We start from the raw sequence: 25607 nt of genomic DNA on the forward strand, positions 1-25607 counted from the left end.
CGTGTCCGTGTCGTGTCGTGTCGCCGTGTCCATGTCCGTGCATCATAGCCCGGCATGAACCCAAATTGATTTTGAGAAACATTAGTATCACGCCGTAAACTATGCTCCATAACTCGGTCCCATAGTTTTAAAGTATGACACATTAACTTAATTCCTCTATAATTCGCACAATCTTGTGCATCACCTTTATTCTTAAAAATAGGAATTAACACACTCATTCTCCACTCATCTAGCCTCTTTTTAGTCTTCAAAATAGTATTAAAAAGTTTAGTAATCCAAGAAATTCCTTCATCTCCTAAGCATTTCCACGCCTCTATTGGAATATCATCATGTCCAACAGCTTTTCCACCCTTCATTTTCTTCCACACTTCAACCATCCAAAACAATATAGTCAAAAGGAATTTATTATGTATTTATGATTAATAGGATTTTTTATTATGTAACATCTAGAGAATTTCAAAAGACATGATTATATTGTCAAGTATACGTTATGTTATGCATCAGCTTTTAAGTTTCTTGTCATAGCTTTTAAATTATTTGTCGTGGATCAAAATGTCACTTCAGGAATTAAATGTCAATCAACTACTCTACAAGATTTAGGTAATTATCACCTAAAGACCTTTCCTATAGATAGGACCCTAGGGGATCAATTACTCACTGACGGTTATCACGATTCTTTTATGAATTCCAAATTCTTGATCACTTATGTGCAGCCTCCGGTCTGCCAAGTGCTTCCTCATATCCAATCTAGTTGGTGAATTGCCTTCAAGTTTTATATGTGGAATTCATCATAGTTTTGCATCATCCTTCAAAATACATGAAATTATATCAAACAATGTAATGTTTCTTCTTCCCTCGAGGGGATTACAATGTACAACCCTTTTTTTACTAAACTAGGGAAATGAGATTCTTCTGATTGTCGGTGTCAATGATGGAATTGACCAACTCTTCCTTGGCTTCGATTATTAAAAGATAATAACATCTCTTGTGTCTCCCTACCAATTATATATTTCAACATTGTCATCAAATAAAGAGCCAAGTCCTTCCTGTTCACTAGACTCAACACGATGTTGTCTTCCACTACAACAATTGCATTTCATTTCCAATCTTTCTTCTACTTTCCAAAGAAGAACTCAAAATGCAACTTCAAACATTTATCTTTTGAGTCGCCAACATTGAAAATTACTACAGAACTTCCCAGGGCATCAACTTTAAGAGAAGGGGCGGGTCTTAGAGAATTCTCTGCTTTTTCCCTTCTTATTTTTGGAGGACTCTTCTTTAAGTTGTTCTTGGGTCTTTCTCTCAGTCTTGGTTATTCTGTTCAATGGTCACCACGAGCAAATTGGTCCAACTAAGATTTATGATTACAAAAGGACAAAGTTCATTTACAATTTGTAAATAAAGCTCAGAGGTGTGCTTCATCAATATTTCTACATACCTAAGATTTACTCCGATAGTTATAGTTTGTGTGTAAACCTAAAACCCCATTGTATACTCTTGCACAAACTTATCATTGACGTTGCCTCAAACTGCCATTTCTTCCACCAATTTTCGACCTAACCCAACGGAGAGAATTTGTGGTGAATCAACTACTTAAACAATCCCCAGGTTCTTCTTGATGAAACATCCCATTTAGTGAGAATTCCACCATATCAAGGCACGTTGACTAAGTTTCAGTTGGGCTAAGGCAAACTTGTCAATGAGTATATAAGGTGATATAAATCTCCAATCGATTGATCCGCAATCTAATATTTTTGCATTGATAATTCCATCATAACTCATGATTTCCACATTAGTTTGCACCTAGAAAGATCAAGCTCCCCAATCACCTCCAGTAGCGACAAACAAACCCTTATATTCATCTCCTTCCATGTTAAAAACATTTGTACATTGTGCATTTCTCGTACTGATAGATTGCATCTTCATCCACTCCATTATGGAGATCATCTACTCCATCAAACTAATCACTTGTTTGATAAAATTGAGAGGATTTCTTTCTCCACCATTTAATAATTAATTTTTTTCAATCTTACTTTGTTGTTGTTGTTGTTATTGTACTTCTTTCTTTGTCTTCTATAAGTGTCCAAGACAAGAAGTGGCTCTCCAATACATTATATCATTTCTTTTTTTGTATCAAAGACCAAGGAACGATTCTCTGATGCCAACACGTTCTGATGTTCTTCTCATAAAGTTATCGCTTGAGTTCACAATAAGAGATCAAAATGGATTGAGAAATGTTATTGGTAATTTAGGAGATACAATACTTATCTATTAATCAAAATAAGAGTACCTCGGTTGTTATTTCTTGATGTAGATGTCCTCTCCCAGATTCTTTCCTTCACAGCAAGCTTCCTCTTGGGTTTTGGTTTTTTTTATTCTCCAATACAACAAAAAATGATGTATTATGCTTTAAGTGTGCTGTTAAACAGCAAAAATATACCTGATTTCTTCCCAATGGCAGCCACGATAGCACTTAGATGGCCCTAGAAACAACGATAACAAGATGCAGCATTCCGTCAGCTATTCTCTAGACTGCAGAAAGGGTAGAAACAGATAACCAGTGGCCCAGAAGGCTTCAGAAGGTCTCAGACAAAGCAGTAGCAGCAATGTTCTGATGTTATTGGTATCGCTTTTGGGTTGTTGTGTGGAGGCAATGATTGAAGGGGAGACAAAAGAAAGAGAGAGACGATTTGGGAGAATAGGATTGGTTCTCTATTATAATATACATATTTGTTAATAGTAAAATTACAATAAGAAATCAATTTGAATTTGACCATATCCTTCCTAAATTAACTTCATAAAAGAAAAAAAATCCTCTACTTGAATTTAAAAATTCAAAATACACGCTTCATAAAATTAAAAAAAAAAACTATCCGCACTTGGCCAAATAAATGACTATTTGTGCAAGCCAGTCCATCTAAAATTGTTGTCCTTATTGTATCCAACGATTTGAATTATTGTCTCCCAATCTTAATCAGCAGATAAATAACCTAGGATTCATCCTTGACCTGTGGACACCAATTCAATTCATCATAAATCTGAACAGTGCAATATGGGAATTACTGCTATTAACAATCTTCATCAAAAGATCAAACTATTAGAATTCCAACAATCACAACCTCTTTCATCTCTTCAATATATGATGCCCAAATCATGATTTAACTAATCATTCTATATTTCACTAACTAAAATACCAAAAACATGTAGACTTTGCTTTGTAGCAAAAACATTCCACAAGAAACAATTAGAAGCATGAGGAGCAAAAAAACAAGGAAACTTTCTAGTGCAGTTCAAGCTCAAACACAATTGTTGTTTTAAATAAACATTCACCTAAAAAAAGAATGTTGTGTTAATATATTCAAAAATCTTACTTTCCATGCTATCCCAATTGGTTGGGATAGGCTTTATAAATACTTTTTTCTACACATTTTTGCCAAATGTTGCACTCAATGCTAACTACATAAAACAAATACATTTTTAGGCAACCTCAGACCACGTAGCTTCTTCTACTCATTTGCTTTCATATTTATTTCACAATATCCTGTATCTTCACATTATTATTGCATATTCTCAATTTGGTGATGATTATAAACTACAATTGATTCTCATGATTATTATGTTTATTTTTTAGAAATTGTGTGATTATGTTTGAAAAAAAAAAAGAGTTGTATGCGTTGTAATATGAATAAACATAAGGATAGTTTGCTTATATACAACAGTAAGTCAGTAACACAAAAACCTAACAATTGGATTTTCCAAACACCACATAATACTTTAAGAACAACTTTAGATAGCAGCGTCTTATGCAATAGCTTCGCAACCAACTTAGTGACAACTGCAACCAACTCAAATGAACCATCAATCAAATCTTTGAGTAATAATTATTATCAGCTTATCATTTTCAAAGGCAAAAAAATTTTTTGACGGAAGCATTCTATCAATGAAAGATTTAAACTACCAGTCATATGTAGAATTGAGCTGGCAATTACATCTAAAGAACTACTAATTTATTTCATGGAACGATTATGATGGACAGATGGAGTAGAGTCAGAGATTCTTTTAGGACCTATACTTAATATAGAACCTTCCAACCACCTGTCAAAACAAAATAACTTAATTTATGATGTAAACTCAAACCACTTTTTAGCACAACACAAAAATAAAATACAAAAGCCAACTTGATCATCAACAAAAAAGAAAAGCATCAGTTATCCACCAAGAAGTAAAAAAGAATACCATTAATGGCGTGGGAAGGTGTAAAGCTTGATTGATCAATATCTCAAATTTCATAGGAAGATATGAAGCTGCTTTGGCCTCTTTCACGTATTCCAAAAATTTGGATTGAAAAAGACTCATTTATGATGATAAACTGGATCGATCAGAGGAGCAGAATGCTTTCATGCATATAGCAGTTAAGGGCTTAGCATTCTAATCCTAATAGTTGGAGGCAGTTAATGCATCTTATATCTTATATGAGGGTAATAATCCAGCTGATTGGTTGGATGCTATTGATTTTTCAACTCTATTGCTCTTTTCAAATGAATCTGAAACTCCATGTCCATTGAATTGCCTGGTTATCTTTTAAAAAATTTTGTCTTCCTCACAGTCAATCTTTGAACACACCTCCTTTGGGCAATGGTCTCTCTAGCATAGAGGAGATCCATGGTTTGCCCTACGGGTGTAAGTGAGCCAAGCAATCTCATGATTACGCTCAAGCTCAGCTCCGTAACAAACTCACAAGTCAAGCTTATTGAGCCATAATGATGTAGAACTACGTAAGAATGCAATGTTTTCGTTAGGAATTTGCACAACTTTTGATTAGAATAAAAAGTGAATAAAACTATTAGCAGCTTAAAACAATGAGATAAAACATAAAGGGGGTCACACTCACTTAGGCTTAAATCACATAACCAGATATTTGAAACTTTAAAATAAATTAGAAAATAACATGATTCCAGAATAGTAGCTTCAAAAAAATCCCTAGTCTAACAATGAGATTAGCAAGCACATGAATAGCTTAAAATCCTACGTTTACTAAGCTTAGCAAATGCAGGCGACGGTCGGCCTTCGTGACTACAATCAAACCACGAGAAAAGTTAAATTCAAGAAATAAAAGAAATGGGGAACGCAGGAAACCTTTGTCAAGGATCGGTGGCGATCCTCCACTCGACGATCTCCAATTGCTCTTCAATAGCTTCCACCAAGGTATCCAGGATTCGCTCGATGTAATCTTCTACCGTGTGGTCGATCCTCGGATTGACGTTGAAGAAGGTCGAATGCAAGATGCACCAAACCCGTGCTCGTCGTAGGAGAGTTTGTATTCCGTCTCTGGGTCAGCCATCCATGGAAGACTTTGCTATTTTGAGTTGAAGAAGCACTAAACACCAAGGGGAGTCTTCTTTGATGAGGGGAAGATAGCTCGGGCTAACGGAAGAAGGATGGACAACAGTTTCCTCTTCCAAATCAGCAGTCTTAGAGCTTCTAAGTGCTGAGGATGCAAGGGCAATGGATGAGATTTGAGAAATAAAAGATGAAAATGCCCTCGGGGCTTACATACGACATCCTTTACTAAAAGGGTGCAACTGTAAATCTCATAAAACAAATACAACGACACTGAAAATAGGAAAATACATAAATAAGAAAATATCATGACAACAAAAAAATCAAAAATATAATGACTCGATCGTGGTCGTAGATCGGCGGTCAGGCCTCTGATAAAACTTCCATGCTTTGATGTCCCCATCATTCTCCTAGGGTGGGAGAAAACTCGACTCCGTCGAGTAAGTGTCTCTGGTGCTCTCATAGATCTCTAAAGCATCTGAGTCAATCTGCTGCAACTCCTCACGGTCTAGCCAAGTATCCTCTGACTCGGTTTTTCCTTTCCACCTGATCAAGTACCTCCTTCGGCCACCTTCTATTGTAGATATGATTTCATCACTTAGGATTGCGTCCACCTTTTCTGCTATGGGAGATTTAGGCATATTTGGTAGTGGGGTTAGGTTTGGGTTCTCACAAGGTGGGGCCACACAAAGCTGCTGTATGAGTGGATTTGGAAGGTTAAAATCAAGACCTTCATATGCAACTAAATCTTCTATGTTAAAAGAGGGATTGATGCTGAAAACTACAGGCAGATCTAATACATAGGCATTATCTTTAATTTTCTTAAGTATTTTAAAAGGTACAGCACTCTTGGCATACAACTTCTTAATTGTTCCCTGCGGGAATCGTTCCGGAAAAATACGCACTATCACGGAGTCGCCAACCTCAAAAGTTTTAAAACGTCGTTTCAAGTCTGCATATAGTTTATATTCATTATTGTTCCTTTCAATTTGTTGTGCAATTTCTTTATGAAGTTCATGTAAATGAAATGCAAATGAAGATGCAAACTCAGAAATCTTATACCTAGAATACATGGGCATAAGGTCAAGTGGCGGTCTAGGTTTGAACCCATAAACAATTTTAGAAGGACTTAAACCAAGGGTACGAGTCACTGAATCATGGTAGTCGAGTCCAACTGGGAAGCAATCGGATAGGGAGGCTCTAGGGGCTAGATCTAGAACATATGAAATGCCTCTAATCGGGGGTAATGGATCGGGAAGATCATCAGGATGGATCTCAACAAGTCTACCAAGTATGGGCTGACTCTCCTGAGGGACTGATTCGTCAAACTCAGCGAGAGTCTCACGATCAACTAAGGTGTGTAAAGGCACGCTCTGGGCTATGGCGACTATCAGGTTCAGGCCCTTCTTGGCTTTGACGGGGTTGGATTCAAGATTATCCGTAACCCGATGATGAGGACATCGACAGACGCTACTGACATGTTTATCGCCGGTGAAACCGCAGATCGACGGCCACGATTCAGCGCCTCTACTTTTGATTTAGATGTCATGATGTATTTTATTATTGCCTTGTTTTATTTACTGTCTTTCCATTTTACCCCTGTGGGGAGTTATGTTATCATTGTATCCCAGAGGGCAATTTAGTATTTTCACTTTGTATGAGTTGAGACCTATATATAGTGGTCTCTTGTATCTTTTTGAGCTTAATGAATTATTGAATGAAATTTGATCTTTGTTTCTTCTTACTCTTCTTGCATGAGAGCTAGAGAGAAGTGAGAGAGAAAGCCCAAGGTGAGGGCCAAAAGCAACACCCACCAGTCATTGGAAGAGTCCGTGACTCGTGGTTTATCCCCATCATCCCGCTCTTCTTCTTTCTCCCCAAAACCCGCCGGCCCTAGGCCATCCTAAGCCGTCGGCCACCCCACCCTCCCCTTTGCCGCCGGTAAACCTCTTCATCACCGACCTCCTCTTTCCCCATTCCCTACAACGGCTAATTTCGAAATTCAAGATTTGAATTTCGAAAACTTTCCAAATTTGGAACTTCCAAATTATGAAAGTTTTAACTCCGTTTTCATGACAAAATTCGAATTCAAACGGATTTTGTGTTAATCCTTCTTAAACATCATGCACCCAATTTGGAAACCATCCAATTGCTCCCACACCAATTTTTCCCCTCTAGATGTCGCCGTCCACATGCTTGGGTGGAGCCCATTAATGCTCCCTTAAGGCATTGATTCCTCTTGAATTGGGAATTAACTCCAAACAATTTTCCCTCTCCCATTAGTTTAAAAACTGAAATCAATTTCAGTTTTTAAATCCTCCCTCCCTCCTTGCAAGCCGCCGGCCCCCCTCTTAATGGGCTTCATTATGATTCTTATTAAGCCCCTTAATTACATTCAAAATTTGAAATTCATTTCAAATACTTCCCTCCAAATTTACTAAAACCTGAAATTAATTTCAGATTTTAGTAAATCTCTTGTTACAAGCATCCAACTTACTTGGCCCTAACCCTAGCCCTCCTCCTCTTGCACCCGCCGACTCCCACCCTCTCTCCTTGAGAGTCCCGCCGGCCTCATCCCCTCTCTCCCACCTTATCAACTACAAGTGCTCTCTTTCTCCACACTGGTTCTTCCTCTTTTCCCGAGAAAGATCCTCCTACACCAAGCATGCATGGCGGATCCCGAGCTTGAGTGGGGTCTTGTGTTCAACGCCGACGGAAGCATCAACATCCTACAATCTCCGTGCTTCGACGTAGGATTTGAAGACGAGACCATCGTGGAAGAATATTTGGAGAGAGCCGTCCCGATCCTTGCAAGCATCTACGACCGGCGACTTTCCAAGTACAATTGGAGCCTCGACGGCCACTTACGACATCCCTCCCCACCGGTTTCTTTTCCTCCGACGAAGTTCTTCGGCGCCCTCTCTCAAGTGGTAACATCCTTCATCGCTTGGATCTTATATCTCCGCTAAAATCCTACCAATCTTTGAGTGAGACGGCCACGAGGTGAAATTCTCGTTGTTAAACGTTGGGTTTTGTTAATTGTACTTTGCATTTAAATTCTCCTTGAACTTTGAATGAATTGATTTGGTTAATCTCTATTGCAAATCTTTGGCCTAAGCAAGTTAACGTTTCTAATTCTTAACCCTATCTTGCATGATCAAAATAAACTTATAATAGCAAACTTCAATAATTCTCTTTTAATTTTAATCGTAACTCCTAGTAGTTTCACATCACCCGAGGCTGTGATGACAAAAGCTTGATCTTTTTGCCCTCATGTTCAAACACGCAGATGTTTGAACGACCATAGATGTGGACATCGTTGTCAAATAGCCATGGACGACCTAGAAGGATTTGTCCAACATTCATAATCAACACATCACACCAAACATTCTCCTTATAGTCAGCGAAGGAGATAGGTATGAAGCTACGTTCCTTTACCTCCAAGGCAGTGGTGTTGACCCAAGCTACCTTATAAGGGTTGGGGTGGGGAACGACGGATAGACCAAGCATAGACACCATGCTGGAGGAGACAGCATTGATGCAGTGCAGCTGCCACTATCCACGACGAATTACAGTTCTTATCCTTGATCTTGGTGTAGGTGTGAAAGATCGTAGTCCTACGCCAATCGTCGGTGGTAACGGGTTGTGATAGTGCACATCTCACCACGCAGGTGGGAGAAGCGTCAATTTTCTGGATGTACTGGATGACAGCAGTGTCGTCATCCACCTCAAAGAATTCAACATCGTTGTCTACTTAAATGTCACAAATGCAATAGCTAAAATACTTGAAAATAAAATCTACCAGGAATCCTAACACATACAAGAGCATACCATGCTCTGATACCAGATGATGTAAAACTACGTAAGAATGCAATGTTTTCGTTAGGAATTTGCACAACTCTTGATTAGAATAAAAAGTGAATAAAACTATTAGCAGCTTAAAACAAAGAGATAAAACATAAAGGGAGTCACACTCGCTTAGGCTAAATCACATAACCAGAGATTTAAAACTTTCAAATAAATTAGAAAATAACATGTTGCCAGAATAGTAGTTTCAATAAAATCCCTAGTCTAACAATGAGATTAGCAAGCACATGAATAGCTCAAAATCCTACGTTTACTAAGCTTAGCAGAAGTAGGCGACGATCGGCCTTCGTGACTACAATCAAACCACGAGAAAAGTTAGATTCAAGAAATAAAAGAAAAGGGGAAAGCATGAAACCTTCGTCAAGGATCGGTGGCGATCATGTTATCTTCTACCGTGTGGTCGATCCTCGGATTGACGTCGAAGAAAGTCGAATGCAAGATGCACACAAACCCGTGCTCGTCGTAGGAGAGTTCGTATTCCGTCTCTGGGTCAGCCATCCATGGAATACTTTGCTATTTTGAGTTGAAGAAGCACTAAACACCAAGGGGAGTCTTCTTCGATGAGGGGAAGATAGCTCGGGCTGACGGAAGAAGGATGGACAACAGTTTCCTCTTCCAAATCAGCAGTCTTAGAGCTTCTAAGTGCTGAGGATGCAAGGGCAATGGATGAGATTTCGGGCTGCAGTCTTAGGAAGGAGGAGAATCAATGTTAAGTGGAGTTTGGAGAGCTGTAATGGAAGAAATCCCACGGGAAAGCCTTGGGGAATTTCGGCCAGCAAAGGAATTAGGGAAAGGATTTAATTCCCAAAATAGAATGCAAATTTTGGTAAGATTTAAGCGGTGAAAGCACAAAGAGGAATTTCGGTCACATTAAGGTGATGGGTTTTGAATACTTTCCAAGTGAGAGTAGGGTTTTAAGAAATAAATCCTTAGGATTTATTATAAGGGGGGCCGGCGGCTTGATGAAGAGGGAGGAGATTGGGGAGATGATTTAAGTTACGTAATTAAGGCTTTAGGAACTAGGAAAGTGTTTAAATAAATCCAATTTGAATTTTAAATTCAAATGGATTTAATTTAAGAACTTTCCTAAAATAGATTTGGTAAACTAGGAAAGATTTTGAATTTCAAATCAAGGGAATTTGAATTTCAGATCTATCCAAATTCGACTCAATCTAAATTAGGAAACAAGGCTTGGATGGGAAGAGAGGGGGGGCACGGATTGGGTGGAATCCGGCGGGTGGGGTGGGATGCAATTGAATGGGGCTCGGGTATGGGGGGTGGTCGGGTAGGTGGCCGGCGGCTAGTGAGGGAAAAATATGTGGAGCTCGGTTGGGAGGAAGACGATGGCTCGGAGTGATGAGGACATCGTCAGCATTTTCGACACGTGTACCATCGGAGATGCCGGAGATCGACGGCCTCGATCATGATCTATATTTTCATCATTTTATGTAGTAGCTTATTTTTATTTTTATGTTTTTTCCGTTTTTGCCCTTATGGGTATTTGGTCGCTGTTGTAGCCCAAGGGGCATTTGAGTCTTTTGTTCTCTTTGTCATTTTGAGGCCTATATATTGGCCCTTTTCTTATGTAATAGTTTAGTTTTTGATGAAATGAAATTTGCTTTAGTTCTCTTTGTGAGTTCTTCCCCCCCCCCCCGCCCGATCTCTTAGTGAGTTCGTCGGAGAGACTTGATCTCTTAGTGAGTTCTCGTTTTCAAATTATCTAATTTGTGGATATCCAAGGTGGAAAACAAGCGAGGTGAATAAATCCGTAGTCGTCGAAGCCCGAAAATTCTCCTCTTCTCCTTGCTCTTGCCGCCGCCCACTCCAAACCGCCCAAAGCCACCAGTCCGCTGCCTCCATTGTCGCCGGCCAGATCAGCCGCCGCCGGCCAACCGGTCGCCGGCCAGCCGCCGGCCTCCCGCCGGCTAAACCCTTGTCGTCCAGTCCCGTAACCCCATCCCGCCGGCCACAGTTCCATCCCGCCCCTCTCAGGAGATATTATTTTGAATTTCAATTATTTATGAGCTCTAATTGCCTTCTTAAATGATTCCAGAATTTAAGCAATTGTTATTTAATTGATTTCAAAGCAATTTTGAAATTCAAACAATTGCCTGATTCCCCTATCCGTTAAAGGAAGGTTTCCTTCCCAGGCCTTCAATCCGTTTTAACAAGTTTTTATTCAAATCAGCCATTTAATTACATTGGCCCCACTTTACCTATTTCCCTCAAATTAATTCCCCTCCCGCCTGTACGAAAACTGAAAGAAAATTTCAGTTTTGTCTTTGGAGTCTCTCTCTAGTTACTATCACAAGCACTCAAGGCGAATTCTTTTTTTTTTTTCCTCACAGCCCCACCCATCCCTTCTCTCCTCACCCGAAAACAATTTCTGAATTCTTAAACAAATCAGATTTTGTTTTCCTTCATAGCCCCACCCGCCTCCTCTTTCCTCACCTGAATAATAAAATTTCAAAAATCTGAAATTGATTTCTTATGAAGCTTTTCTCTCCTACCCGTGCCGTCCAAAAGGCCCTGTCCACTAAATTCCTTCTCTTTGGGAGCTTTCTATTTGCTGTCTAAGAAATTACAGCAATTCTGTATTGTTTTCCTGCATCTCCAAGAGGTTTTTGCTTTCCAAAAGAGCTCTCCAATGTGGCCAAGCTGCTGCCACCCAAGGAGTAAATCTGCTGTCCAGGATTTCCAAGTACCCAGGCTGCCGCCGTCCAGCAATCATGGCAACCACCTATTACTGTTCTGCTGGCAACGCTTACACCTTCCATCGACTCCTCCAGCTCCGACTAGCTTTTCCATGGGCCGTATTGTAAGCTCCCTCTTCCGCGTGGTGATCATATAAGTATTGCTAATATCTTTCTTCTGTTAACCGCAAGAGAGCTTGAGTGAGGGAAACTCAAGGTGACTTTTCTAAATATTAACCCGTGGATTATTGTTAAAGTGCATTCGTCATTACTTGCATATTTGTTATTGTTTTAAATTGTTGTGCCTAAGGAGTTTGTAACATTGCATAAGTAATTTTGCAACTGAGATTTCATTAAATCATTAATTGTGACTCGTTAATCCTAATATTGGCGTGCTTACTCAGTTGTCTTATTGCATCTCCTTGCAATTCCGATATTGTTCCACATCACGGAGATTGAGGTGATTTGGATGTAATGATGTCCGGTAGTGGTGGTGGAAGGGGAAAGAAAAAAAAAAAGCAAGGAAGAAAACCACAAACCCGGCCGTCTCCAAGGTTGGTGGGTGATCCGATCTCCCTCTCCTAGGGATTTCTCTCCAATCAAGCTCTCAAGCTCTCACAAGAACTCATACAAGGAAGAAATTTTAAACAATCATTCATTCATTACTTGAAAAATAAAACAATGGGCTATAAATAGCCTAGTACATGAGACTCAAGAAATAAAAGACGAAAATGCCCTCGGGGCTTACATACGACATACCTTACTAAAAGGGTACAACTGGAAATCTCATAAAACAAATACAACGACACTGAAAATAGGAAAATACATAAATAAGAAAATACCATGACAACAAAATCAAAAATACAATGACTCGATCGTGGCCGTAGATCGGCGACCACGCCTCTGATAAACCTTCCATGCTTTGATGTCCCCATCACAAAAGCTCAATCTCAAGCTCGGATTTGGCTCATATATTAGACGAGCTTGAGCTCGACAATATTTTATTTGTTGGCTTGCAAGCTCACAAACCAACTTAAATTAATCTTCAATCCTAAATCCCTTTTCTTTCTCCTATGTCATGTTGCTTTAAATAGAACATTGTCATGGATGTTCTTACTAGACATTTGCAAGAGGTTGTACCCTGGTGTATGCTTTTTGCTGATGATATTCTTCTTGTTGATAAGACTAAAGAGGGAAGGTAAACTTGAAATATGGAGGTCAACCTTGGAGTCTAAAGGCTTTCGTTTGAGTAGATCTAAAACTGAATATATAGAGAGTGTAATTTTAATAATAATAAGTCTAGTGGGGGATTAAGACTTTGGGCAATAAAGTCATTAATAAGAGTACACATTTTAGATATCCTGGGCCTATTGTTCAGAGTGATGGTGAAATAGATGGGGATATTATTAGTAGAATTCAAGTTGAATGGTTGAAGTGGAGGAATGCATCGGGCTTGTTGTGTAATAGAAACGTCCCTCTCAAACTTAAGTGAAAATTCTATAAGATGATAGTGAGACTTGAAATGCTTTATGGTGCAGAATGTTGGCCATTAAAAGAGAAGCATAATATTAAGTTAAGTGTTGCAGAGATGAGGATGCTAAGGTGGATGAGTGGCTTTACTCTTAGAGACAGGATATGAAACGAGCATATACTTGAAAAGGTTGGAGTAGCTCCAATAGAAGATAAGATTAGAGAGAGTCGTCTTAGATGGTTTGGTCTCATAAAATAATGGCCTTCTGATGACCCGGTTAGGAAAGTATATGTATTAGAATTGACTTATGTTAAGAAAGGTAGAGATAGACCTAAAAAGACTTAGTAAGACAATATTAGAAATGACATTTCTTTATTAGATTTAGATGAAAATTTGACTCTTAACATGACACAATGGAGAAAAGGGAATCATGTAGCCGACCCCACAGTGGGATAAAGGCTTGTTGTTGTTGTTGTATTGTTGATCTCACCTCAAACCCTAGTATCGTGAGCTCTTTAATCGCACCTAGGGGTATAAGTGAGATTTTAATTGATTTATGATAGATTTGAATGCAATATGAGAGCTCAATTATGGGCAAAAATAGGTTGTTATTGCTCTCTATTCGCTTCAAAAAAATGAGATTTTACCTTAGGAGAATATTTTTAAATCCCTTTTTTGATTTGCAAAGGTTTTTCTAGGGGATGTTTGGTTACAAAACTTATTCATGATTTAGGCTAAATCTTGCCTATTGATTTTCTTTGCATAAATCCTACTACCTTCTTAGATTTTCCTCCCATTTTAGTCTAAATTCCATATTTAGGGGTTATTTGATCGGAGAAAAAAGGAATGCGTTCATTTTTTTTATTTTGTGGCGTTTGGTTGGACAGAGTGTAAAATAAAGTAAAATACTAATGTCTTAGGAAGTCACCGTTGCAACTCATTCTAAGTGTAAAGTAAAACCGCCCAATTTCAGGCGAAAAAGGAATTCAAGAGGGCAAGAGAGAAGTCGTGGAAACCCATCGTTTCTTTCTCCATTGTCGTGGAAACCCTCGTCGTTCTTCCAACTTCGGTGTTTCGCGTGAGGTAGAGTTTTGCCCGACTAGCTTCTTCGGCTCCTTCGTTGCTATTCGACTTCATTCCAATGATGTTCCCTTCATGTTGGATCAAAAGGCACGGAAGCAATTACGGGAGCTCACTCCTTTTCATGCTTCTTCGGCCAAATCCTGTAAAGGGGGAGACGGAGGATTTATGCCGTCATGATGTTTAGCGGGCGCTCAAATCCTGAGAAGTAGAGATCATAAATAGATGGAGAGAGAATTTATGCTAGAAAGCGAATAACAATACAAGTGGCTGGATGGGAGATTGCCTTTTCTTTGCTTCCTCTTCCTCCTCGCTCACTCTCTCACCCCCTCAACTTACATGCTTTGTTCGTCTCCCTACCCCTTCCTCCTCGCTTTGCTCTTCAAATCCTTGTCAAATGGTTCATGGGTCATATTTTGTGTATATATTAGCACGGCATAGATTTCGCTAAAATTTGTTGGTAAGACTGAGATTAGTTTATTTGGATGTGAAATGTTAATGTCTTCTCGTGATTTCCTATTCATAATTAGAGTACGTTTGGAATAATCGGAGATTTGGACGGTGGAGGGTGTCATGGAAAATAGTAGGGGGAGATTTGTGTTTCGAGTGAATGAGAGTGGAGGGACCTAATCTTATGAAATTGGAATGAAGCTTGCCAGTTCACTTTTTTGGAGTTGGTTTGAGGCTGGTTGTTTCCCCCAAAACCTTGCAGGATCATTTACTCGGGGTGCAGATAATTTTATGGATCCCATCTGTAGTTGGACGTGAATATTGATACTCATATCTTCTAATTTTTTTGCTTTTATATATTTCTACACTTTTGTAAATGCATTGTTGAGATACCTTTGTAATATATCTTCTTTGATAAAAATATAGAGCCGTGATAGCTCTTTAACAATATTTTTTATTAAAGTACACAAAATCTTTAAATCTCATAAAATTATTATTATTATTAATATGGACTCAAACTAATTGATCAAATTAGAATATTTTCACTTTACTTTATAGATACCAAATTAAATGATATCTAAGTATTTAGAATACACTGATTTTACTTTAGTCTGCATACACCCAACCAAACATAAAAAACAATTTACATGCATTCACTTTACAAACAACCAAACAACCTCAAAATATTTATTTTACACTACATTACTTTATATTGTATTCATTTTATAGCCAATCAAACAACCCCTTAGTAAATCCTAGGGAAAGTATAATTTAAGATATTTATACTACTAATAATTGTACATTGTCTTCTCCATCATTTGAATCATAAAACATAAAAAAAAAATGTTAAATTGTTACAATCCTAGAGGATCTTAAGGGATAAACAACAATTTTGAACTCATCAGCAACTCCAAATATCGGGATATTGGTGGAGGAGGAAAAACTCATTAGAGGGTTTTCTTGTATACCATATACTCCCCAATAGGAAGTAAAAATAGAGCTACAAGACAACTTATGACTCCTTTTAACTATCTATTACATTTATTAACCCATAAAACCCGTTATAGATGCCTAACACAAACCATTTACAATTATTAAATTAGATTTAATATTTATCATGCCAAAGAATTTTTAGAACTTAATGCCTTCGGGATTTTCTAAATTTGGATTTATAATATTTACTACAGCTTACTTGCATTAAGTCCTACCTGTAGCCAAACAGATTCTTAACAAGAGCAGGAAGGGAGCAAAGACAGTAAGTAACTGATTGGGCAGAGTCGGCTTCTTACTGTAACAAACTTAATCATATCATAACTTAATTTGTCAATTAGATCAATTGAACTGGCTCACTTGGTACCGCATATGCTTCCTGACTTTAAGCTAAGCGCCGAGCTTGAATCATATAGACACAAATATTTTGGCCATTCCAATAAACAAAAGACGATGACAAAAAAAGGGTTTCACTATATAAGATCGAGAATGGAAATCAAGTTCCAGCAATCAAATTTCCGGGATCAGATTTTTTTTCTGAAAAGGAAAAGGAGGCAAGAGTGCGAAAGAAGAAACCCCGTCTAGTTAAGACGATACTTTTTTTCATATTCCTTGCCGAAAATAACACCTGCAATGTAAACCACAAGCTAATGGAACCGAAATAACGATTGACTGCACCTCGAAATAAAATAATCCAATCGTCACCAAACGCAACCGCAGATTGAGAAAGATTAGGACGATAGATATCCCATACCTGATCCCCAGGCAGACCGTCACCGTGCTCTCTCCTTCAGACCAGTGGCCACCGTTGGCTCTGTCTACAAAGTACAAACCCTATAGTCGCAATGCGGCTTCGCCGAAATCGATAAGAACGAAAAATAAAAAATAAAAAATAAATAAATAAAAATAAATTAAAAAAAACAAAACAATACAATACAAAAATCGATAAGAAGGAAATAGAGAAATTATTGAGTGCGGAATCAAGACTCCGATAATATGCTGATATCTTATTTTTTATTTTATTTTTTTGAAAAAATAGGGGCAAGGCCTACTCATTTAAATTAAGAAATCATAATTAAAGAAAATTTACAAGTACAAAACAAAAGAAAATAAAATTGGAGCGTACTTAGAGCAAAAATTGAGCAAAGGCTCTAAAAGATAAAGCCCAAAAGCTATCTCACAAAATAACAAATTAATAGACAACAAAGTGAATAAGCAAAATCAGCAAAATGTCAAGACTCAGGTTCCATGAGTTATCAATCGACTAATCAGCTGTAAGTGGCTCCTTTGGTTGCCCGAAGTCCGTTCATAGGGAAAACCCAGACGAGTAAACATCATCATCCGTGGCATCAAAAAACTCATCCATAATCAAAACAGCGATCTACAACAGCGAAACGAGGGCCACAATCTGCACAATTGAAATTCCATCAAATATATAAATAGAAACCTCCATCTGTGGGATAAAATGCAGCATAAAGCTAACTGCCCCAAAGCCAACAGTTGAGAAATCATATAAGAATAATCATATCCGAGCAAGAAAAAACAAAGGCAACTTCATACATGCTGCAATAAAGAAATTTAGAGTAATTCTCTAAAACAGGCTAATAAGGGAACACGACAAGGCAGCCATAACCACCAACCAAGAAGTTATTATGAGACATAAAGCATATGTTTATCCTCATTCTTCCATTTAGAAATTTAAGACAAATAGCCTTAAAGATAGAGATGCGAACAATGGCTTTACTACAGTGCTTATTACTAAAAAATTTGGCATTTCTTTCCCTCCATATATGATAGAAGGAACACCAAAACACAAGCATGTAAAAAAAACTTCTATCCCCAAAAAAAATGGGCAAAATGAAAGAATTAAGGCAGCGGATCAGATCGATAATGATGGAATATGTATAATACAATCAAAAAATAAGTGAGTAGAGCTTTCATGCATTGCATTACACAAACAAGACATTAGATCCACCTGCATATTACGCTTAATCAACACATCAAAAGTTTTAAGCCCACCAACCATGCTCAGCCAACCATAAACTGAAAAGTGAATAGCAACATGCCTATGCCATGCATTTTTGTGCCAAGACACCTCTTCCTAGTTAGAATAGAAGTCATGTAAATAATCACCAAAACATCCCACTCTCTCATTCCTCCATAACAAACTAGCAGCATCAAAATGAATTGGAGTAACAAGTATAATGGAAATGATTGGATCATTAATACCCGCATGAAATTTCCAACCATTTGAGTTCAGAATAATCGAGATAGGAGAGTCGGGAGAAAAGGCATTAATAATAGCAGAATTATGAGGTAAATCGTTAAAACATTCACCATTGCACCAATGATCCCACAATAAAGAGATTGGAGAGTTAACATTAACATTAAAATTAAAACTCCCTTTTGCATAACGGCCAGTTTCACAGATACATTTCCACCATGAGGAGGCCAACATAGAAGCAGGTTTCCAAGGAGAGCAGCAAATGAAATATAACCAATTAGCAAGGGGAGAGTGTACATTGTACATACTAGATATTATATAGTAGTTGAAAGCAAATCTAATGGCATAAATGGAGGGGAGCCCCAAACCACTAGCCTCCTTAGGTTTGCAAGTGTTTTTTCCTTGAAATGAGATGTAATTTCCTTCCCACTAGATCTCCATGGTATAAAATATAACATAGAGTTTATCAATTTGCTTACAAAAACTCTTTGGTACAATAGCGTCACGAATCCAATAGATAGTGGTGTTCCATATAGTATATCTCAAAAACTGCAATCTACCTACAAAAGAAAGAAGCTTTGCTTTCCAACCGAAAAGCTTGTTAGAAATGACATCCAAAAGCGAAAAGAAATCAGAAATCCAAGCCCTCTTGATAGAGATAAGAATCCCCAAATAACATATCTTGGTGAGGCAATTGGTGATATTGAGAGCAGAGCAAGTTTCATTAGAGTGAGGGGCATTGGGGTGCATGATAAGAGAGCTTTTCTCTGTATTTACAATAAGGCCAGAAGAGTCAGCAAACTTGCTATGGATATTCATCAAATTATTGTAATTAATAATAGCTGCTTTCCCAAAAACCAAAACATGTAAGCATATAGGAGATGAGAAAGGCAAAAACCTTTAAATTTGAAAGGTTCAAAAGCCACCCCATCCACAGAAGAGTCAAGAAGGCTTGAGAAAGCATCCATAGAAAAACAGAAAAGATAGGGGCTCAAAGGGCATCACTGTCTAAGCCTAGTAGAAAATAGAAAGAAGCCTCAAACTCCCCATCCACATAAATAGAGAAATGAACATTCATAATACAAGACTTGACCCACTCAATAAATATAGGAGGGATGTTTTTTTTGAGCCATTCTAGAAAGAATGAATTCTCTTGAGACCAAATCAAATGCTTTCTTGATGTCAAGCTTAGCACACATAAAGTTTGATATGTTGCATTTTTTAAAAAATCTCAAAACTTTAGATGCAAGGATTACATTATCCGTAGATATCCTTTTGTAAATAATGCCATCTTGGGAGGGATTGGTAAAGATAGGCATGATGTGTTTAAGCTTAGAGACTAAAACTTTGGATATAATATTGTAAATGGTATTGCATAAGGAGATCGGCCTGAAATCCAATATAGATCCCACATGGCTATTTTTAGAAATTAAGGCAATGATAGTGGCCTTGACACTTCTAGGGATATAACCTTTAAGGAAGAAGGATTAAATAGCTTTGCATAAATGAGGTCCAATGATATGCCATCCAATCTTAAAGAAGTGAAAATTAAATCCATCCGGCCCCAACGAGGAGTTAGAAGAGCTAGAAAAAATAGTTGATTTAATCTCATTAGTGGAAATCAATTTAGTAAGTAAAGAAATGAGATGAGGGGGAACAGTGGGACAGGCAAGAAAGCTGCTAAGATCCGGCATAGGGCAGGTAGGAGGATTATAAAGTTTTAAAAAATGTTGAGAGATTCTTTGACAGACATTATATAAGTTGCTAGAACTCCCATCCAAAGCCGCAATAGCATATATATATTCCATTAATATTTTTCCTCATTTGAATTTTAGAATTTAGGAATTTAAGATCATCATCGTCATTTTTAAGCCACTTAGCTTTGGCACGTTTAATAATCCATGAGGCCTAAGTGGAGGAACCATCAGCAATTTTAAAATTTAGATCTTTGAGAGTCAAGTTAAGATATTGATTATTAGTGTTAGCATCCAGCAGAGAGAGAGTAACTTTTTTCTTATTAAGAAGAACTTTCAAAGAGACCTAAATGGTAGAAGAAGTGGCCTAATGCTCTTCTTAATACAGACTTTAAACTTCTTGAGCTTGGTGCATAAGTCCACCAATGCAAAGTTCCAAAAACACTTTAAGGAGTATATCTCAATACTCCTTAAAATTAGTTCAAAATTTTTTTATTTGGAACCTATGATGTTTTGAGTGATTGAGGAAGTCCTTCAGGACAATTAGAGAGTGATCCAAACAGAGAGGCTCCTTCACCAAGTAATAAGAGTTGCGAAAAATACTTAGCCATACATCATTGACTAAAGCATGGTCAAGCTTAATATAAATGGCGTTATATGCTTGTTGATTAAACCAACTGTAGAAGAGGCCACCATATGCCAAATCATTCAGCTGGGCATAAAAAATGAGAGATAAAAGTTACCCAAGTTTACTAAAAAGAAGAATGGAGCCCCCAACTTTTTCATTTTGGAATATGCAACAGTTAAAATCACCTAAAACCATCCACGAACAAGAAGTAGAGCTAGCAATGTATCTAATCTGATTTCGAAGAGACAAGCGATCTTTAATGGTTTTGGAAGCATAAATTACTGAGATTTGAAAAGAAACAATGGAGCCTACCTGAATAATCCCATTAATCAATTCAGATGAATAGGAGGTCAGTTTGAAGGTTAGCGTTGAAGAGGACCACTTTACCAAATCCTCCCCGATTTAGTGCAATCAAAATTATTGAAGCTACTTTCATCATTAAAGATTTTGTGTAAAGCACAAAACAAATATCACTTAGAAAACCAACATTAAGCTTTTCTTTTTCAACGAACTGCTTACAGGTGAATACTTTTTTGGGGTTATTGAAACCCCTAATATTCCAGCATGCTATTGGCGGAAGGATCATTGGGATTTAGAGGTAGAGGTGGAGGGCTTTCTATGGTGCTTGCTTCTGGTTTGTTTAGAAACTTGAGAATTGCTTATAATTGAGGTGGTGGATTTCTATTTTTCATTGAGTTTAGCTTATTCGTTGAGATTGGCTACAAAATATAGCTCTGTAGAAGTAGACTCCACATTGGTTTCTATGAGGGCATCAAATTTGTTAGGGAAGATAATATCATTGGGGGGTGGGCGAAGCAAGGAAGAGTTAATAGTAATTAGGGTATAGCCCTCATTAGTCAGGCTGTTCAAAGTAGAGTCCTCAGTTAGCGAGTTAAGATTAGGAATGGAAGACAAAGGCTTGAAAGAGGGGAGATTGTTATCCAACAAAATAACTAGCTGTATTGGGTCTAAGGGAGCAGAAGAGGGTGGGGGATTAGATGGGTAGGATACCTAACCATGCAAGATACTTTTCCTTTGCAAGAGACTTTCCCTTATTTTAGATAAGTGGTATCCCTTGTCTAATTACATGGTCCTTCCCTATACAGAGGTCATGGCAGGTGATCACCCTTATTCGAGAGATCCAACGAACAAGGGAGCTTTACATTCTGCTGCCCAGAATGAGGGTGAGGGTAGGCCCTGCAAGATGGCAAAGGACGATGATGCCGTGTTCATCGTTATCGGTGACTCCTTAATTGTTCTCCACAAGAAGTTCCATTTCCCAACAACCTTGTAGTGACAACCCCTAGAAGATCTCATCGAGCATGCCTTCCTCCTTTAGGATACCTGACCGTTTACAAGACCAGTCTTTGAGATGGGCTGTGATTTCCACCTCCTATGGAGCTGATCGATATTTTCATCGTGTATGGGATAAGTCTTTCCCAATTTTCATATAGAGCCATGTCAATGATGGTGGGACTGATTGCCTTCTTCAAAGATTGAGGGGCCGTTCTAACACGTAAATGCCTTATATGGATGGGCCAATTTACTTGTGATGTGTAGGGATGCATAATATTCAGATCTAAATGATTGGACATTTATACTCAAGATTCATCGAAGAGCTAGGCTAGTACATTTCTCTTTCTAAAAAAATGATTGGAGACTTATAGAGAAATGAGATAACATGAAGGATCTACCTGCACCTTTACACGTTGGAGAAGAAGATATATATAATGAATATTCTCAACATTCCTGGAACTAAAAATCTTCTATACGAGGTTCGTTACTTGAACAAATATATAAAAGAAGAATTTTTGTTTAAAGTTGGGTTGTCCATTCAAGCTTGGAGGTCTAATGCAATGATGCTGAAGAAGTTTACTAGAGTTCAAGAGCCACCTACCATAGCTTCAAAGGTTACCCCTAAGTGACAGGCGAGGGGTGATGATCTTTAGGTTGTATATAAGAAGAAGAAATTTGAGGCGACTATAGTGAGCACTACTAAAGTTCCCCCCAACTCTTCCCCTGTCAAGTTACATATTCCAAAGGATGTGTTGAATCACCAATGTGTTGGACGTCATCGAGCTGATGACTTGGTGAATAGTAATTTCTTTTTATTTCTTTCTTCTTTTAGTATTTATCTGGAATGCCTCTTATAAATATCTTCTTTTTAATTCAGTTACTACATTAGATGGATCTTGAGGCTGAGCATACTCAGTCCTTGAATGATTAGAACAACGAATTCATGAACATAAAATATATTCAAGGAGAGCACAAGTAAAAGTATGACCATAAGACTAAAAAGAGAGAAGAGAGCAGTAGAAGAACAGTTGGCTGAGTGCAGAGCTGAGTTGGCGACCATTGTGAATTCTTCTTCTTTGTTGAACAAATATATAAATCGACTCTGCATTGACCTGGTGGATGCGCAAGTGAAGATCAACTAGCTTTTGTAGGATCAGTAGATCTCTGGAGAGAAGATAGTGGCCCTTGAAGATGAAAATAAGGGATTTCAAAATCTTATTGCCAAGAAGGAGGCTGCTCTGTTTGGATTAGAATCTTTGAGGATCATTGAAGATTTTAAGATGTTTATAGCCTTCAAGACCATCATCCAGGATCACATTTTGGAGGCCCATGGTCATATATATGATGCGAAAGTGAAGACTTTGGAGCAACAGTGTATTGATGAAGCCTTCATTTGAGGCTTTTTTAAGAGAGTTAGCCTAGTACAGTGTAATATCGGAGTTAAAGTTAAAGGGTTGACACCCAATTAGGCTTATGATGACTCTCCTTCAAATTCAGATGGGGTTGCTATTGAAAGTGAGCTGAGGAAGGTCTTTTCTAGTGATAATGAGATTGTAGAGATTTAGTAGCATTTTTATTTTCCACTAGTTGTGTCACTTTATCTTTCTTAATGATTATTACATGTTTTAGATGTGTGTACTCTTATGTGTGATATTGTATGATTTATTATAGAGTTGTTAATGTTTTTATTTCAAGTTAAATAGTGAAAAATATTTCAATTACCTCCTTCAACTTAAGTGAGTTTTATTTGTGTCTTCCTAAGATACTTGACCTATCCTAGGTTGTTAATTACAACATTATTTAATACTTTTTAACCTGTGCGGAAGAGGTCAGATTGAATCCCCCTTGGACTGATCATCTAGTGATTGAGATGCAATTAAGATTATGTACTACTAAAATCAAGGATTTTAAGATTTAAATGACATCCACCTAAGATGTTTGACATATTCAAGGTTATTAAACAAAGCATTATTTAATGCTTTTTAACCTTTATGGAAGAGGTCGTATTGAATCCCCTTGGGATTAATCATCTAATGATTGAGATGTAATAAGGATTGTGTATTTCTTGAATCAAGGATTTTAAGATTTGGATTCACATCGTATGTAAAATTATCATTGTAATCTTACTTGAGGAAGAAGATAATATAAATAAATGAGCAAACAAAATTTCATTATATTAAATAATATCATACTTCTCTGATATAACTTGGGGATAAAGTGGTTACAATCAACTTAGATAATATTGGGGACAAAAAATACTTAACATTTAAGACTTGCAATGCCTAAAACATGTAATACTATTATATTCTACTGATAGTACATGCCACAATTTAAATATTCTCAATATTCTAAGTTTGACGGAGCATCTTTCCCTTAGCATCCTTCAACTTAAAGATTACATGCTTGATCATGGCTGCCACCAAGTAATGACCTTTAATTCCCAAAGGGGAGAGAATTTATTGCATTAAGAGCCTTTTCCTACTGCCTTGATACTGTGCAGAATTAGGCCTCCAATTGAAATACATTGGGGTTTCATCCTTCGATTGTAGTGATGTGCAATTCTTTGGTGGTATGCAATAACTCTGAGTTTGCCATATCTCTTACTTCTAGAAGGAGATCTAAGCTATTTCTGAGCTTCTCCTCATTGCTATTGAGGTCAATAGTTTAAACTCTATGACTTGGGACTCCAATATCGACTGGAATGATAGCTTCTATGCTAAAATATATATTATAAGGGGTTTCTCCTGTTGGAGTTCTAACATTTGTATGATAAGCCCAGAAGACATTTGTGAGTTCATCCGCCTATTACCACCCCAGCCTTCCTTAGACATCTCTTCAAACCCTTTAGTATAATTTGATATGTGGCTTCTATTTATCCATTTACCTAAGGATGGGCCACGACCATATGCACCAATTGAATATGGAGATCTTTGTTAAATATCATAAAGACCTTAACAGTGAATTGAGTCTCATTATCGATAATAATTTTTGTTGGAATGCCAAAATGACATGTTATATTCTTCCATAGGAATTGCTTGGCATTATATTCCATGGTTTTTGTGAGAGGTTCATATTCCACCCATTTGGTAAAATAATTAGGGGTCGGGTGTCAATATTTGACACAACCCGAAAACTCACTCAAGTTCGAACAAAAAATTTTGGGTTAGGGTCAACCTGAACCCGAAACGGGTTGGGTTTGGGTTCAATAATTCGACTCGTTTCAAAATTTGGGTCGGATTACGGTTGATCCTTTGACCAAAATTGACCCAAAACTGACCAATTTTTTACCAAAAAAAATACATTTTTGACCCGGCAACCCAAGGTTGACCCGTTTTGGATCCATTTTTAACACAAAAAGTGGAGATTGGCCCATTTTGGACCTAAAAACTAGCATTTTTTAATTGTACTATGTCATTCGGGTTATGTTGGGTTGACTCATACCTAAAGTGGGTCGTGTCGGGTTGACTCGAACCTGAAGCGGGTCAGGTTTGGGTTGACCTGAATAGTGTTAAGTTAGTTTTGGGTTTAACTTGAACCCGACCCATGACTCGAAATTGACACTCCTAAAAATAATTCATAACCATTATGATGAATTTTTGTTCTCCGGTAGCTATGAAAAATTGCCCCATTATATCAATCCCCCATTGGGCAAAAGGGTAGGACCTATGTAATGATGAAAGTTTTGTGGTAGGCAAATAAGTGAGATTGGAATGCAGTTGGCAATTATTACACTTATGTGTAAATTCTAGAGCATCCTACTTCATTATGGGCTAGCAAAACTCATGTCTCATTATTTTATAGGCTAATGCTCTTCCCCCAAATGCTCTCCACAGATACTTAAATGAACTTCTTGAAGTGTATAGTTAGCTTATGA

The 25607-nt window shown here is 37.7% G+C and overlaps 1 protein-coding gene across 2 annotated transcripts in view; it reads right to left on the reverse strand.

Annotated features, from left to right (window-relative positions):
- The window catches only part of LOC110098962, a 27710-nt gene extending 10916 nt beyond the window's left edge, over positions 1-16794 (reverse strand). For both annotated transcript variants that reach the window (XM_020825938.2, XM_020825937.2), the window contains exon 1: positions 16646-16794. The gene's annotated coding sequence lies outside the window, so the exon portion shown is untranslated. The remainder of the gene's footprint in view (positions 1-16645) is intronic.
- Positions 16795-25607: the final 8813 nt, after the last annotated feature.

The sequence above is a fragment of the Dendrobium catenatum genome, unplaced genomic scaffold, assembly GCF_001605985.2.
Source record: "Dendrobium catenatum unplaced genomic scaffold, ASM160598v2 fragScaff_scaffold_402, whole genome shotgun sequence".
NCBI classification, from domain to species: Eukaryota; Viridiplantae; Streptophyta; class Magnoliopsida; order Asparagales; family Orchidaceae; genus Dendrobium; species Dendrobium catenatum.